Here is a 15,478-nt window from a genome sequence, read left to right on the forward strand (position 1 = left end):
GTGGGCCCAGTAGACAATTCTCCAGTGAATAAATAAATAACTACTTACTTAGCAGTAAAGGAAGAGATTTTGGGTTTTTCTGTAAATTCATGCATTCTGAAGTTTCCTTGCGTAACGGATATAAATTCACCAATGATCATGTCTGCTGGAGGACCGAATGAATTGGTTTGAATTGTTTGTCTCAATCTGCTTGTGGAGGAGTTCAAATACTTGCTAGAAGAACAATGCAGCACCAACAGCAGGAAAAGCAGGTGGAGCGCTAACCATTTTTGTGCTGAACTGCAGCTGGAGGTCATCATGTTTACATTTAGTTATCCACAGTATTTCAGTCTTGGCTAAAGTTATAGGGAAACTTGGCTGCAAGGAGCTATGCACCAGCCCCAAATCCACCTCCCTAACTGGATTCATGTAAGTTGATAGGACAGGTGCCTATATAGACTCCAACACAGGATCCTCACATTTGGAAAGGGCTGTTTCTGTGGCTGTTATTGTGCCTGGCGTGTGAATTCCCATGTGACATTTAGAAGTAGTGATGCTGATCGATAATTATAAAAAATTACAGGGTGGGGAACTGTTTTGCTAAAGTCCTCAAGTCTCAGAACAAGCAAAGTGCTATAGCAGTGTCAACCTACTACAGCCCAATTTCTGCTTCCTTGTGAAGCAGTGCCTCTCATGTATGGTATAACTTTCTGAATTGATTTGAGACTTGGAAGGGGAATAGAAAGAGGGTTGTGAAGGTCCATATCCCTTCTTCTGATCCAGACCATCATCCCTTCTCTCCAATTACTGTCAATCGTGCTCCGTGGTGTATCAAAGGGAGGTTTCCCCCATGCAACTTGGGCTTTTGAAAACTTTATCCCTTATGTATCTCAGCTGAGCTCTGCTAGTGAGCAAGGGCCATTCACTCTAAGCCATATGTTTAAACTCTTCCTCAAAACAGCTTCCCAGGTAGCCCTGCCATTCTTCAACCTCCATCAGATGCTGTCCTACATGTGATTCCTGTCTCTCCCCACAGAAGCCTAAACATGGTTTGCATTGGGTCCCCCGATAGCATTAGACTGTAACTCCCATCATCTCTGGTCACTGCCCATGCTTGCTGGGGATGAAGAGTAGTGAAGAAAAGATCTATTCCATGGATACTACTGTCCTGGGACCTTCAACCTATTTACATTTCATGTGTTTGAGAAGGTATTCTGTAAGCTAAGACACATCTCATTCCTAATTCCTAGGTCCAGCAAGAGTTAAAATTGAAGGAAGGATTCATATTTTCTAAAGTCAGATTAGGTAATGGGTTATTAAGGAAACAAAGGGAATGGCTCTGTGTGAGACAGCAAAGGTGTGGGCCTCCCTCTTTCAACTCTAGGGTAGTTAGAAAGACAAACACAGAGCTGAGAGTTATGTGAGCTGGAGACTGGAAGCAAAGTTGCATGCTGGGAAGGCAGAGAGGCAAAGCGGTGCTTGATTCCTGTTTGAATCCAAGGGTGTGGCTATGAGAGAAAGAAGGCCTTCTTGGGGTGTTAATGCTCTGAACCCCTCCAGGTTGTTTATGTGTGTAAATAAACCATATATCATAAAGACACCACAGTCTCTGCTGTACTTCATTCCAAAGGAAACACGTTTGGAATCCTTGGAATCTCACAATGCTAGGAGATTGGGATGGCATGCAGCACTATGTAATGAAGTTGCCAGGTGAGCTTCCCTGGATAGAGAATTCCACAAGTGGGGAGCCACCACAGAAAAGGCCCACTATTTTGTTGCCACTCTCTGAGGCACAAAAAAGGGCCTCGGATGATGATCACAGCATCTGAATTGGTTTAAATAAACAGAGAGGTCCTTCAGGTTCTGCAGTCCTGAGCCCTTCAAGGCTTTACAGGTCCAAACCAGCACTTTGAGATGTACCTGGAGAGTAATCTGCAACTAGTGCAGTTGGGCCAGGATTGGTGTTACAGTATATGCTTAAAATGTCTTGCCCCAGTAAAGAACCTAGTCATGAAATTCTGCACTAGCTGAAGATTCTGAATGTCTTTCGAGGAAGCCTTAGGTATAACACATTGCAATAATCCAACCTAGAGGTTCCAGGAGCATAGGAAAAATAAGTTTAATAGAATCATAGAATTGTGAAGTTGGAAGGGACCCTGAGGATCATCTAGTCCAACCACCTGCATCCTACACGGGTGTCAGGAGTGCATGCAGGAGCCAGGCACGGTAACTGCTAGGGCCTCACAGGACTGGGGACTTCCTGAGTTTGGCCTGGACTCTTGGCTTCCTGACCCCTGGACTGCTGATTCCTGCTTCCTGACCTCTACCCCGGTCCCGGCGTACCAAGCCGGGACTCCAACTGCCTGTAACCCGGACTGTGACAATGGGGATCAAACCTGCAACCTTGGTGCTATCAGCACCACAGTCTAAGCAACTGACTTATCCAGGCTGATAAAGTTAGGATATCCTTGTCCAGATAGGGCTGCACCTGGGCCCCCAGCCAAAGGTGATGCGAGGCACTCCATGCCATCAAGGCCACCTGAGCCTCAAATGACAGCAATGGATCAAGAAGTACCCCTGCTCCTTCAGAGGGAGTGGAGCCCAATCAAGAGCAGGCCACCTCTCATCCATCTGGTTTGGGGAACTGTTCACTAACAGTTATCAGTCATATGTGGATTGAGCTTCAATTTGATTGGCTCTAGACTAGTCCACTATTGAGGCAAGACATCCACAGCTACACCTGCAGATGTAAGGAAAAGTAGAGCTGTGTTTCACCATTATATTGTTGACAAATTTACTCCAATAGTCCTGAAGAACCTGCTCAGTGGTTTCATGTAGATGTTAAGGAATATAGGGGTGGGTGGGGGATCAAACTAATGGATTTCATTTCCTTAAGTATTGCTGGTCCTGAAGCTTCAAACCATTTGCTTCCTCCCTCCCTCTGTCTTTCTGGAAGAAGCTGTTAGCCGAGCTATTGCTCCCAGCTGAAGAAAAGCCACATGAACGAAGATTCTCTCTAAAAGCTAAGAAAAGGATTGCGTGATTCCATTTGTGAAGAAATGCTATTGTTAATGTGCTTGGAGCAATCCCCATTGTGCCAACTCTGCAAAGAGAGAGTAAGAATTTCTCTTCCAAACCTCCCTCTCTAATATGCCACAGAGCTCTTCAGAGCACACAACTGTGCTCTTCACTGTGCTGCATACCTGGAATATTGGTGCAATCATGGAACCCACCAACAATATTTGAACGTTGTGATTACTGTAACGTGCATTTAATGAACAAATATATAAACAAAAGGAAAATAAGGACTGCATTTTAAAATGAACGGATATTGAAAACATTAGCCACAACCTGACCTGAGGAAGGCCTGACCCGGATTTGGGCCTGAATCAATTCTCATGTTTCTCCACACAGACAACACCCTGGAGAAGTAGATCACCGTAAGTAACAGCATTGCACATTCTGCTCAGCAGCAGGTGAGCAGAGGGTTAATTTTCCTTGCTTGGCCTGTGTGTGTCTTTGGAGGATATAGAAATGCAGGCCAAAAATGCAGATATTTAGCAAAGTTTACAAAAGAAGCATAAATACCCCATGGCCCCAGCTTAATGTGTAGCGATGAGTGTGTTGTCCAAGGCCCTGGGAAACTAGGGTTGAAATCCCCATTCAGCCATGGGGAAGATGGCATCTCTCAATTTAAGCCTTTTCACAGAGTTTTTGAGAAAACAATAGCAAGAGAGGGAGAGTTATGTACTCCTTGGATGGCATAGAAGATGGAACATACAAACAAAGAAATGATGATCAAAATAAAAACAAAGGAAATAACATCTCCTTGCCAGAACATAAGGTCCCTGGCTAACGGCATCTCTTTCACCTTCTCAGCTATGGTCATCCTTCTTCCTTACTAATCTCTCTTTACTGTTCATCTCAGGTCTAAGTATAATGATGTAGATTTTGGGGAAGAAGATGCAACCCAGTAAGCCAGCAGTAGAGGCCAAGATGGAGAAGATCTCCACAGCCACCATGTATTTCCCTTTGGTGCTCAGATAAGTGGGGACAAAGGACAGCCAAACACTGCAGAAGACCAGCATGCTGAAGGTAATCAACTTGGCTTCATTGAAAGTATCAGGCAACTTCCTGGCAAAGAAAGCCACAGAGAAGCTCACAATGGCCAAGAGACCCATGTAGCCGAGAATAAGGTGGAACATGATGTCGGAGCCTTCATTGCACTGCACTATGATCTGCCCATCCTGGGAGTGCAGGTCAAACTCTGGGAATGGGGGAGAGGATGCCAGCCACCCAAGACAGATGCCAGCTTGAATGAGAGAGCAGAAGGTGATAAGGGATCCTGCCAGCCTCTTCCCAAGCCATTTCCTCAGGCTGTTCCCAGGCTTGGTCACCATGAATGCCAAAACCACAGTGAGGGTTTTGGCTAACACACAGGCAACAGCAATGGAGAAGACGATGCCAAAGACGGTTTGCCTCAAGACACAGGTCACCTTTGTAGGCCTGCCAATGAATAAGAAGGAGCAGAGAAAGCAGAGAAGCAGAGAAGAGAGCAAGATGCAGGTGATGCCCCAGTTGTTGGCTTTGACAATGGGAGTGTTCCAGTGCAGACCGAAGGTCCCCATCACAACAACTGTGACCAGAGAAAGCAGGAGAGCCAAGGAGGCCAGACTTGCCCCCAAGGGCTCCTCATAGGATAGGTAGCTTATTTTTTTCGGAATACATTGGTCCTGAAAGGCATTTGGGTAGTGATCATCTGGGCATTTCTCACATTGATCTGCATCTGAAAATGAGAAGCATGCTTTTAGCATTTCTTGAAGAGATACTTATTAATATTATTGATACCGTCTATTATGCTGTACACAAAATATTACTGAGCTGATGAACCAAAGTCTACTTTCACAACTAAGTGATGGTTTCTCCATGAGCACCTCAGCTGTACTAATCAATCCATTCATATTTATTTGTCAGGCTTTGAGTATACTGATTGATTTCAGTCTTTCCCCCTTAAACATTCCTATCTCTGCATCCAGCCCCATGTCTTTGCATTTCAAAGCTTCTGGCCCAAGTGTTTCTTTTTTACACTTTCCATAGTTGAATTTGGGAGTGGATGAAACAGCCATAGCCTGTCATTTGCTCACCGGGAAGATGTATATTTGACAAGAAATAACTGTGCCTAAGGACTGAAACTGTGGGGATACAATAGAGAAAATTGTTTACTAGTTGTCAATCACAGAAGATGAAAATCTGTTGGCTGCAGGTTCCATGCTGACAAAAAGGGAATCTATGGATTGCAATCCTAATTATTTCTTCCCAGATGTATGTCATCCTGATTTCAATGGTGGTTACTCCCATGTGGACGTTATTTCACACAATATACTCTTGAATGGCTATCCAAAGGGGAGGAGAGAGGAAAGGACAATATGTATCAGTAACATATAAACACATGTGCTTGGGATCTATGACAGAAAATAAGCAGACATAATAAGACTAAGAAATTAATATCGAAGTTGGATAGGAAGAATTCCAGTTGACTTGGGTTCCTTCACTTACCCTTCTGGACTGAAATCCTCCCTTTAGGGCACTGAACACAGTCATAGCAACAGATTTGCTTTCCCTGCTGTGGAAACATACTCTTTCCAGGGTGGCAGCTCTCAACGCAGGTCAGCATCTAATGGTAATGACAAGCAAGGGATTTTGAATGGAATAAATCTTATTGTCATCTACATCCGCTTTGCAGCAGAAAGGTCACAGGACTGAAATTAGAGGATGGCTGTCAAGCACATGCTCCCTGGGCAAGCATCAGGCCCCCCGATAAAGATACTTTGTTCTGTCACTTAACCATTTGGCCAGCCCAGCACATGTCTGAATGGCAAAGAGAAGCTAGTGCCAACCTTCTCCCTCTTGATCGATTGTTTCCTCATAACCCAATGCTGATTCCCTCCTGGAGGGAGAGCAGAGCTTAAATAAGGAGCTGGCAGCAGATGCTGCTTCTCCTTCTTACCAAATGTACTTGAACTTTCAGATTAAACTATACAATGCAGGTAGGTGTTACTTACATTGCTAATACATCTTACATAGATTTTAATCTATGATAAATACTGTTACAGACTGACAGCAGTACAAGAGAACATTCCTGCTGCTCTAACTGTTTAGACTGCTCATAACTGCCGTAGCTGTAGAAATTGACATAACTATTCCCTCTTAAAATGTACAGGGGCTATTGGTTTTTTTTAATTTTCATTATGCATAATGTATGTATTCATTATGTATTTTGTGGTTTTATACGTTGATCTTATTCTGGGAACCATCCTGAGACCTCTGGGTATAGGGCGCTATATAAATTCAATCCATCCATCTACTACCTCAGGCCTATGACAGCACAGCGTTCAATAGCCTTCTGAGCATTAGCCCTTTCTTTAGCATGGATGCTTTCATCCCAAAAATAGGGTCTTACTATCACATGAGGTGGACCCGCATAATTTGAAGAGAATTTTGGAGTAACATATATGACTAATTTAAGAAATTATTTAAGCTTACAATCAAAAAAAAAAGGCCGGAGATTTTCCTATTAGGAATATTGCCAATGGAAATCAAGCAAAACACAAGACCACTGTTTATGTACGCAATCACGGCTGCAAGAATACTTGTAGCCAGAAGTTGGAAATGTGAAACAACACCAACAATAACAGATTGGCAAACACTCATGACAGAGTATTTCCAATTAGCAAAGCTGACTGGAAAAATCAGGGGAGCCTTAAATCAAAAAGTATACGGAGAATGGAAAATATTTAAGGAACATATAAGACTATATTGTAAAAATGATACCATCATAGCAGAATTGAATGATATTTGTGTGCAATAAATAAATGGAATAAACATCTTAGAGGAATATATGGAAAAAGATATTTTAAAAATCAAGACAGTAGAAAAAGTTTAATGGGAACGATTGGAAGTCTTTTACAGAAAACTTTATTGGAAAAGACATGATGTTGTATAAATATTTGGTTCTTTTAATTCTCCTTTTTTCTTTTCTTGTTGCTTTTAAACCCCTTTTCGCCCTTTTTGAGGTGACAAATCCCTTTTCCCCTTTTTGTGCTTAATTTTGTTATACTTACCTTTATTGTATGATTGTATTTTAAATTAATAAAGATTTATTAAAAAAAAACAAAAACAAAAATTATGGCCAAGGCTGCATGGAGTTTGGCCTCACCGTCAGCCTGATGGAGACCAACAGCCTGGGGCAGGATATCACCGGGACTCCATCCATCAACATTAGTGACCTCACACTTCAGGTGGTGGATGATTTTCTTTCTACTTGGGTTCCGCCTGGCAGAGATTGTTCTCAACAACGTATTTTGGAGGACACCAGTCCCTTTTCAAGAGCTATAAACACTGGCAGATTCCTCACTCAGAAATATCTTGTACTGAACATTGAGCTCCAAATTAGCTCCAAACTAGCTTTGGATCAACAAATTTGAAGAAAAGAAACAAAAACAGTATTTCATCAGTGAGTACCAGAACTTCTCTCCTCACACTTCTCCTTTGTAGCCATCTCCGATTTCCTGGATCGCCTGATCTTCTCAGAGAAGATAATGTTAATGGATGATGATTAAAACAAGAAATAGTCTCAGCCACCTGTTTGAACTTGGGATTCCATGCGATGGCACTTCCATCCACTGTGAACTCTTTTCCTGGGGGGGCCTGAGGGTCCACCCTCCCCACGCGCACTCTCTGGAAGGACTCATTGGGAAATGTGACCAAGTTGAGGAGATCATAGCCACCTGCCTGCTGCCCCTTCTCATCCAAAGAGATTTCTTCCCCAGCACTGTTGTTGAAGTGGCTGTTTTTCAGGAAGGAGTGAAGCTAGATTGCAGGAGGAAAAAAGACACAGACCTTGTAGGCTAATACACACTCTCTCTCTTCCGTTTGCAAAGTGGACCTTTGGATTCTTACTACATTTTATCATATATACTGGGTACTTCCAAAAAATTCCCCCATTAACATGTGAAACTGCCATGTGCTGAGTCCAATCATTGGTCTCTGTAGCCCAGAACTGTCTACTCTAAATTGCCACAGTGCTATATGGCATACATTTGAGGTTTCAACTCAGTTCTTATAACAGAGGACACTCCTGGCCCTTGTGCAGCTCCAAGTAGGAGAATCCTGGGATAGATTAATTTAACAAGCTTTGAATGTGCAGCTTGCAAAGCATTTGGTCTTTCACTGAGATCAAGTCCCTCCCAATGATAGAACTCAACTGGGAAAATCCCCAAGGCCTTTCCTCCACGTCAAGGCTCAGCTGTGCATCATATGAATCAGTAATAATGACACCCGTGCTTCTAACATTGAGGAGAGTAGTTGACAGTACCTGCCAGGGCTGAACTTTCTGCTGTCTCCATTTCTCAGCCAGTACTTTCTGTTTGGCTCTTGAGGAATACATGCTATGGAGAGCATGTGCTACTGCATGGACGGCATTGTAGATGGTGTAGCTCTGGCTGGACATTTCCATTTCAAACACAGGTCCAGTGAGTTTCTGCAGCTTCTCCCTCCCAGTACAGGGTTCCTGAGTTGCGTGAATTAGATTGTGATCTGGGAATGAACAGAGGAATGCACTGGCCCAGAACTGCTGGATCAAATACAGATTTGGTTGCCATGGATTTATGGTCTGTAGAAAGTCCTGAAACCCTGGAACTGGATTTGAATGGAGTGTAAATGACAAAGTGCCACTGAAGGATATGGAAGGAAATTTGTCTCCAACCAGCACTGCAGTGAAATCCCATTGAGCTGTTGTAATCCACACCCTCTCCAGAGGGTACATAAGGAAAATCTCACAGGAGACTAAAATCAGTCTCAAAGCCTCTAGAGACTGACTGTTTCCATAGACAAGAATCACATTCATTTGCTGCCGTGTGAGAGCAAACATGATTGGTCTCAACTTTTGTTGAAGTAGCTCATTAGGTAGAAATTTTGTCACCAGTGGGATCACCAGTGTCCAAGAAATGCAGAGATTATTTTGGGAAAGCCTTGGTCTCAGAGTACGAAGGAAGGTTTCTCCACTGTCATCATCTGAAACAAGGAGGCCAATCCAGTTCCACCCAAACTTCCTGAGGAGCCAGACAATGCCATCATACTGAGCTTCTTCATTGGGGACCATTTGGAAGAAGGAAGGGAAGCGCCTTTGGTCACTCAGCCCTGGATCCAAGGAGCCATAGCTGAGCTAAAGGGAAAGGAATTCTCTTTTTAGGAATCCAAAAACCATCTATTTGTTCCTAGAAAGAATACTTCATTATTGTGGTGGTTGACCACCTGGTCTTACTTTTCAGAGTATACACCCCTGGCATTATTAAGTCTCAAACTAGGAGAAGTTTCTAAGCAGGAAGCTGGATGCTCCTATGATTACATGATTTGTGGCATGGCCAGGTTTGGAAGAACCAGAGCTTGGATTATTAGTATTATGGGTTTACCCCATCCCCCCAAATCCCAAAGCTACTTGAGACGGCCGTGTTGGCAACACATAGCTAGGAGGCTTTAACATAATCATGTACCCATACCAAGTCTAATGTAGGAAACAAGTGTAGAAAACATAATGTAATGGGATTGAAAGCTAACCTGGATGCTCTTTTGGGGTTTTCTGTCTATGTCTGCCCTTGTGGTTTTATCTATGTATCTACACACATACTTGTGGAATCTTGTAGGTGTTTAATATATTGGCCATCTGAAGGGAGTTTTGGGAGGTGAGCCCTCCAACGACGGCAATTAATTTATCTTCCCCATTACAGCGGTAATTGGCGTGATTTCGTTGTCCCATGACAAGAAGAGCGAGAGTGTTCCAACAAGTTAGCAAGGGATTAAAAGCATTCTCATAAAATGTTGATCCCAGTGTGATGTTGGATAGGAATTTGGCATTCTTGTTGATCTCTTGCATGGCAAAGATGAAGGCAAGAACATGCTGGTAGTTTTTCGGGACGACTCTGCAATGAGACAAAGAATGACTGCAACACTGGCGGAAGAGAAACAACTGTGTTTCAGTTTTGATTTGAGAATCTATGTACCTTGAATGTTGCAACCCATAGGAAAGGAAGATTTTATTCAAACTAATGAAACTAGAGCAGTCTCCTTATAGATTTTGATTAGATTTATGTAAATGGTGAATTCAAAGGGATTCATTGTTGTGCTGTGGATGAATTGGTGGGTTTGGATATGGGAAACCCAGAAATAAAAAGCTGTTAAATTATTCTGTTAACCCCTTTTGCCTCTCTCTTAAACACAATGTCCATGCCTACCTCTTGTTCTGCTGCTTTGTCCACCACACCTCCCTTCCATTTCTGAACCATGAAGTATTCATGGGAATGTGTTCTCAATTCAACCTGTAGAACAACCATTGAGTATACCAGTGTGCTCCAGAACACAAGGGCTTTTTACCAGCCCTTGAATCACAGCCTAAGAGAGGAAGAGAGATGGGAGGGTAGGACTGGGATGGTCTCTCCTCTCTCCCTCTCCCTCTCTCTCCATGCTACATTTTCATTGCCAGTGGTGAGCTCCAGGAACGGAGAAAGAAACAGCAGGTGAGCAATATCTGCAGTATTCCCCCCTCCCTGCTCTCTGCATGATGAGTTTTCTAAACTGCTGATTTAATGCAACTCCAAGCAGATTGCTTCTGGGAAACGCAGGGTCTGTCTCACCCAGGCTCCGTTTATTTTGTTGGGATATGATGCTCCATTTGCTCTGGGTCTCTTTGCAAACCAGCTCAGCTTACTCCAATCTTTCCTTACCCTGCTGAATGCCTTTTAAAAAAGTACTTGGGAAGCATTTCCCTCCTTTTCTTTTTTTTATTCAATGCGTTTTGCTTCCCAAATAAGCATGAATGGGATTACAGGCATAGGATCCATCTCCTAGGGGCTGAAGGGGACCCCCCCCAAAAAAAATATTGGAGAAAGCCTCCCCCCCGAAAGCATTGTGATTCAAATGGTGTGCATGCACTGTGTCATGTGATCCGTTATGTGGGGGGACAGAAGCTAATTCAAGTGGTGGGACATAAGCCTGAATGTAGCTTAGAAGGATTACAGGAGAAGCTGATGCAGTCGTTTATTTCATCAAGAATGATCAGAGGGCCCATCAGACAATTCTCAAACAAACAAACAAACAAACAAATAAATAAATAACTACTTACTAAGTTGTAAATGAAGAGGTTTTGGGTTTTTCCGTATATTCATGCATTCTGAAGTTTCCTTGCGTAATGGATATAAATTCACCAATGATCATGTCTGCTGGAGGACCGAATGAATTGGTTTGAATTGTTTCTCTCAATCTGCTTGTGGAGGAGTTCAAATACCTGCTAGAAGAACAATGCAGCACCAACAGCAGGAAAAGCAGGTGGAGCGCTAACCATTTTTGTGCTGAACTGCAGCTGGAGGTCATCATGTTTACATTTAGTTATCCACAGCATTTCAGTCTTGGCTAAAGTTATAGGGAACCTTGGCTGCAAGGAGCTATGCACCAGCCCCAAATCCACCTCCCTAACTGGATTCATGTAAGTTGATAGGACAGGCGCCTATATAGACTACAACACAGGGTCCTCACATTTGGAAAGGGCTGTTTCTGTGGCTGTTATTGTGCCTGGCATCTGATTTCCCATAGGATATTTAGTAGTAGTGATGCTGATCAATAATTAGAAAAATTACAGGGTGGGGGATCTGTTTTGCTAAAGTCCTCAAGTCTCAGAATAAGCAAAGTGCTTTGTCAATGCCATCCCACTATAGCCCAAGATCTGTTCCCTTGTGAAGCAGTGCCTTGGACAGTTGGTATAAATTTCTGAATTGATATAATGTGAAACTTGTGCAGGGTATAGAAAGAGGATTGTGGATGTACATATCCCTTCCTTTGATTCAAACCATTAGCCCTTCTATCTAACTACAGTCTACCTTGAGTAGCAAAAATTCTCTCTTGCCCTTCAAAGTGTTTTTCTCTCATTCAGGTGGGGCTCTTTGAACTGGAGATTTAGTAATTACATTGTGTCCTTATGCATGGAAAGCTGAGCTCTGCTACTGAGCTATATCCCCTCATTGTAAGCTCTATGCTTACGCACTCCTTCATTGTTTATATTGTCAATTGCCCTGTGATTCTCAGATGAAGGGCGGTATAGAATAATAATAATAATAATAATAATAATAATAAGAAGAAGAAGAAGAAGAAGAAGAAGAAGAAGAAGAAGAAGAGCATGCCAGGCAACCCTTCACTCCTTCTGCTTCCATCAGATACCCTCACACATGTGGTTCATGTCTCGCCCCATAGAAGCCAAAGCATCTTTTGCATTGGGTCTCCTGATAATATTGGACTTCAGCTCCTATCATCTCTGGCTTATGCCCATGCTTGCTGAGAATGAAAGTAGTTGTAATTCAACAACCTCTGGAGACACAAGGTTGAAGGAGAGTGATCTATTCCATGTACACTACCTATTTTTATGTCATCTCCTTCTTTTCATTTCATGACTCCAATCCTAACATACAGGTGTGATGTCCAATGCCGTCAGAGGCAGCCCAATGGGAGGTGGTGGGACATCATATGGTCACTGCAAATGGTGGATTGAGATGTCGCTAGGGATGAGTGAACAGGAGACACACAGATCTCATATACTAAGCCCAGTGAACAAGAACATTCTGCAGGAAGCACTGAAATGAATGGGAAGTGTAAAATAATATGAAAATACTTGGTGTTAATCATTCTGATAGTCTCTTGCTGCTGTAGTGAGCACTCCATTGGATGCAGCATCTCTATGTACTTGAATGTGCAAACCACTCAGTTTTCTCTACTGAAACTAGTAATAATAATAATAATAATAATAATAATAATAATAATAATAATAATTTTATTATTTATACCTCACCCATCTGGCTGGGTTTCCCCAGCCACTCTGTGCGGCTTTCAGCATACCTGAAAACATAAAACATCAAGCGTTAAATACCTCCTGATATAGCGCTGCCTTCAGATGTCTTTTTTTTAAAAAAAATTAAGATTTTATTGGTTTACAAAAGCACATGCCTTGTCTTTTTCCCCAGGTTGTACAGTCTTTCTTACAAAGCAGCTACATTTGTTGTGAGACATTAGTGTTGAGTACAGTATAAGGTTGGGGAAGAAGAGGGGGTGGGGAGGAAGGGGGTGGGTGAGACTTATATTCTTTTGCATAGTGTACCTGTAGGGCTTTGTGTCAGCATCAACTGGGTAGGTTCTTTTTCTAATTGTTTATTACAATTCCTTGGTAGTAAGATGTATTATAGGGGAGAGGGTGTGGTGGGTTGTCTGTGGTTGGCTGCAGTGCGGTTTGTTTGCCTTTGTATCAGTGAAGCCAGATTGATTGGAATGCTGTCGGTGGTTTCTAGCCATTGCCTTGTTGGGCTGTGTATGTGATAAAGGGGAGCCATACTGGGGTGAAGGCATCCTCTTCTATTTGTCCCAGTGTCAGTTTCAGTTTATTGGTTGGCTTTTCTAGCAAGGCTGTTTCCCATACAATTTGATACCATTGGCTCACGTTTACTACTTACAGGTCTCTTCAGAGTCTGTATCCTAGAAGGCTTAAAGGAGAAGAAAAGACAGAAGCTAATGCAGTCGCTTACCAAGGGGTACAAATAACTAGAAACCTCCACAAACTACCGGTATATCTTCAAAAGTACTCTCTCCTCTGGCAGAAATTCATCCAAGAACTGAAGAAATGGAGTAAAACCAATTTCACCTTCTTAGATGAAATTGCCTGAGTAAAATGATAATACAGTGGTACCTCAGGTTACAGATGCTTCAGGTTACAGACTCTGCTAACCCAGAAATAGTACCTCAGGTTAAGAACTTTGCTTCAGGATGAGAACAGAAATCTCAAGGCGGTGGCGGCGCAGCAACAGGAGACCCCATTAACTAAAGTGGTGCTTCAGGTTAAGAACAGTTTCAGGTTAAGAACGGCCTCCGGAATGAATTAAGTTCTTAACCTGAGGTACCACTGTACTCCAAAAGCTAAGCTACCTTTTCCAGACCCTTCCAATATGTGTTCCTTCAACCCAACTCCATACATGGCAGAAAAAGACACTCATCTTTTCACAGAAAAAGCTGCAAATAAGCTCCAAATTTTGTTAATGAATAGGGACAAATGCCACAGGACTTCTTAAAAGTAAGGTACCCCACAGATGTTTTGCTTTCATATGAAAACCCACAACCTTTGTCTAACTGTGTGGGTTTTTTAAAAGTTGGAATCAACAAAACAATATCATAAGATGGTTGTAGGATTCTGTTACATGTTTAATGGGAATCCCTATGTGATTCCCATCCCCACAGATGACCCTCTACCACATAGTTTCCCTGAGAGGTGCGATCCTTTGCACGGAGACAATGGCATGCTGCTCTCAACATGTGCTTAACTTTTCCTTTGCCAAGGAATATACACTCACACAGAATTGTTCCTCAAAAGATGCCCCCCCCCATGTTGGGCCCAACTCGTTGTGCCTGGTGGATCAAACTCCCTTGGAAGATGGTGGACTCTCCTTCCTTCAGGCACAGATTGGATGGCCATCTGTCATGGCTCCTTTATTTGAGATTCCTGCCTTGCAGCAGGTTGAACTAGATGACGCATGGAATCCTTCCAACTCCAAACCTCTAGGATTCTAAGTCTATGATTCCCTGTCCACTACATGAGGCAGGCTCATGATGTGTTTATATGAAGAACTTGTCTGTTAATTAGGCAAGAGAGGATTAAAATACATTTACTAAATCTGTTTCTATTGTCTGTATTCTCTTTTGGCCTCACTCAGATGTTAACCGTGATAATTTGCAGAGTCTTTGGACTGAAAGACATTCCCCACTCCAGTAGCTTGGGTGTGAGTCACCCTGTCAGTTGTGGTCTGCCCAAGGCACAGTAGAGCGGTACTGTGACTTCCCTTGATTGTATCATGATGCAAATTGGGGCAAAAATATATAAATTCCATATATATGCTCATGGGGTGTGAATTGGAGGTGACACACCAGGTATGTGACCTTGGTGTCATAATGGATTGCACAATGAAGATATGGAGTCAGTGTGAAGCAGCCATAGAAAAGGCAAATTCCGTGCTAGGGATCATTAGGAAAGGAAATGAAGCTAAAATGGGTGATATCATAATGCTGTTATGAAGTGACCAGAGAGGTCTGGTTGGTGGGTGGCATGGAAACAAATCATTTTTCTTTGCTTGTGCTCATACTTGTGGAATTTGGTGGAAAAGATGCCTTGCCCTGTAATTACCGAAATGACAGTAATTAGCAAGGTCACTTTGGGAAGTGCCTCATTTATTACCACTTTTTACACAAATATCAAAAACAGCGTAACCATGATGTGCCTATAATTCAGTCAGGGAGTATTAGACTCATGGCAACAAACAAGAACAACTCTGTCAGCCCAGACTTTGATTGTAGGTCCTTCCACCCAAACGCCCCATGTTGGAATTGGTGCACTAGTGAATAACTTCTAGAGTGAAGCTTT

At 42.7% G+C, this 15,478-nt stretch overlaps 1 protein-coding gene across 1 annotated transcript in view; it reads left to right on the forward strand.

The window, feature by feature from the left end:
- The window catches only part of LOC310662829 (pyrin domain-containing protein 1-like), a 742,864-nt gene that overhangs the window by 697,646 nt on the left and 29,740 nt on the right, over window positions 1-15,478 (forward strand). The gene's annotated exons all lie outside the window — the stretch shown is intronic.

The sequence above is a fragment of the Podarcis tiliguerta genome (assembly GCF_965153285.1).
Source record: "Podarcis tiliguerta genome assembly, chromosome: 13".
In the NCBI taxonomy this organism is placed as follows: Eukaryota; Metazoa; Chordata; class Lepidosauria; order Squamata; family Lacertidae; genus Podarcis; species Podarcis tiliguerta.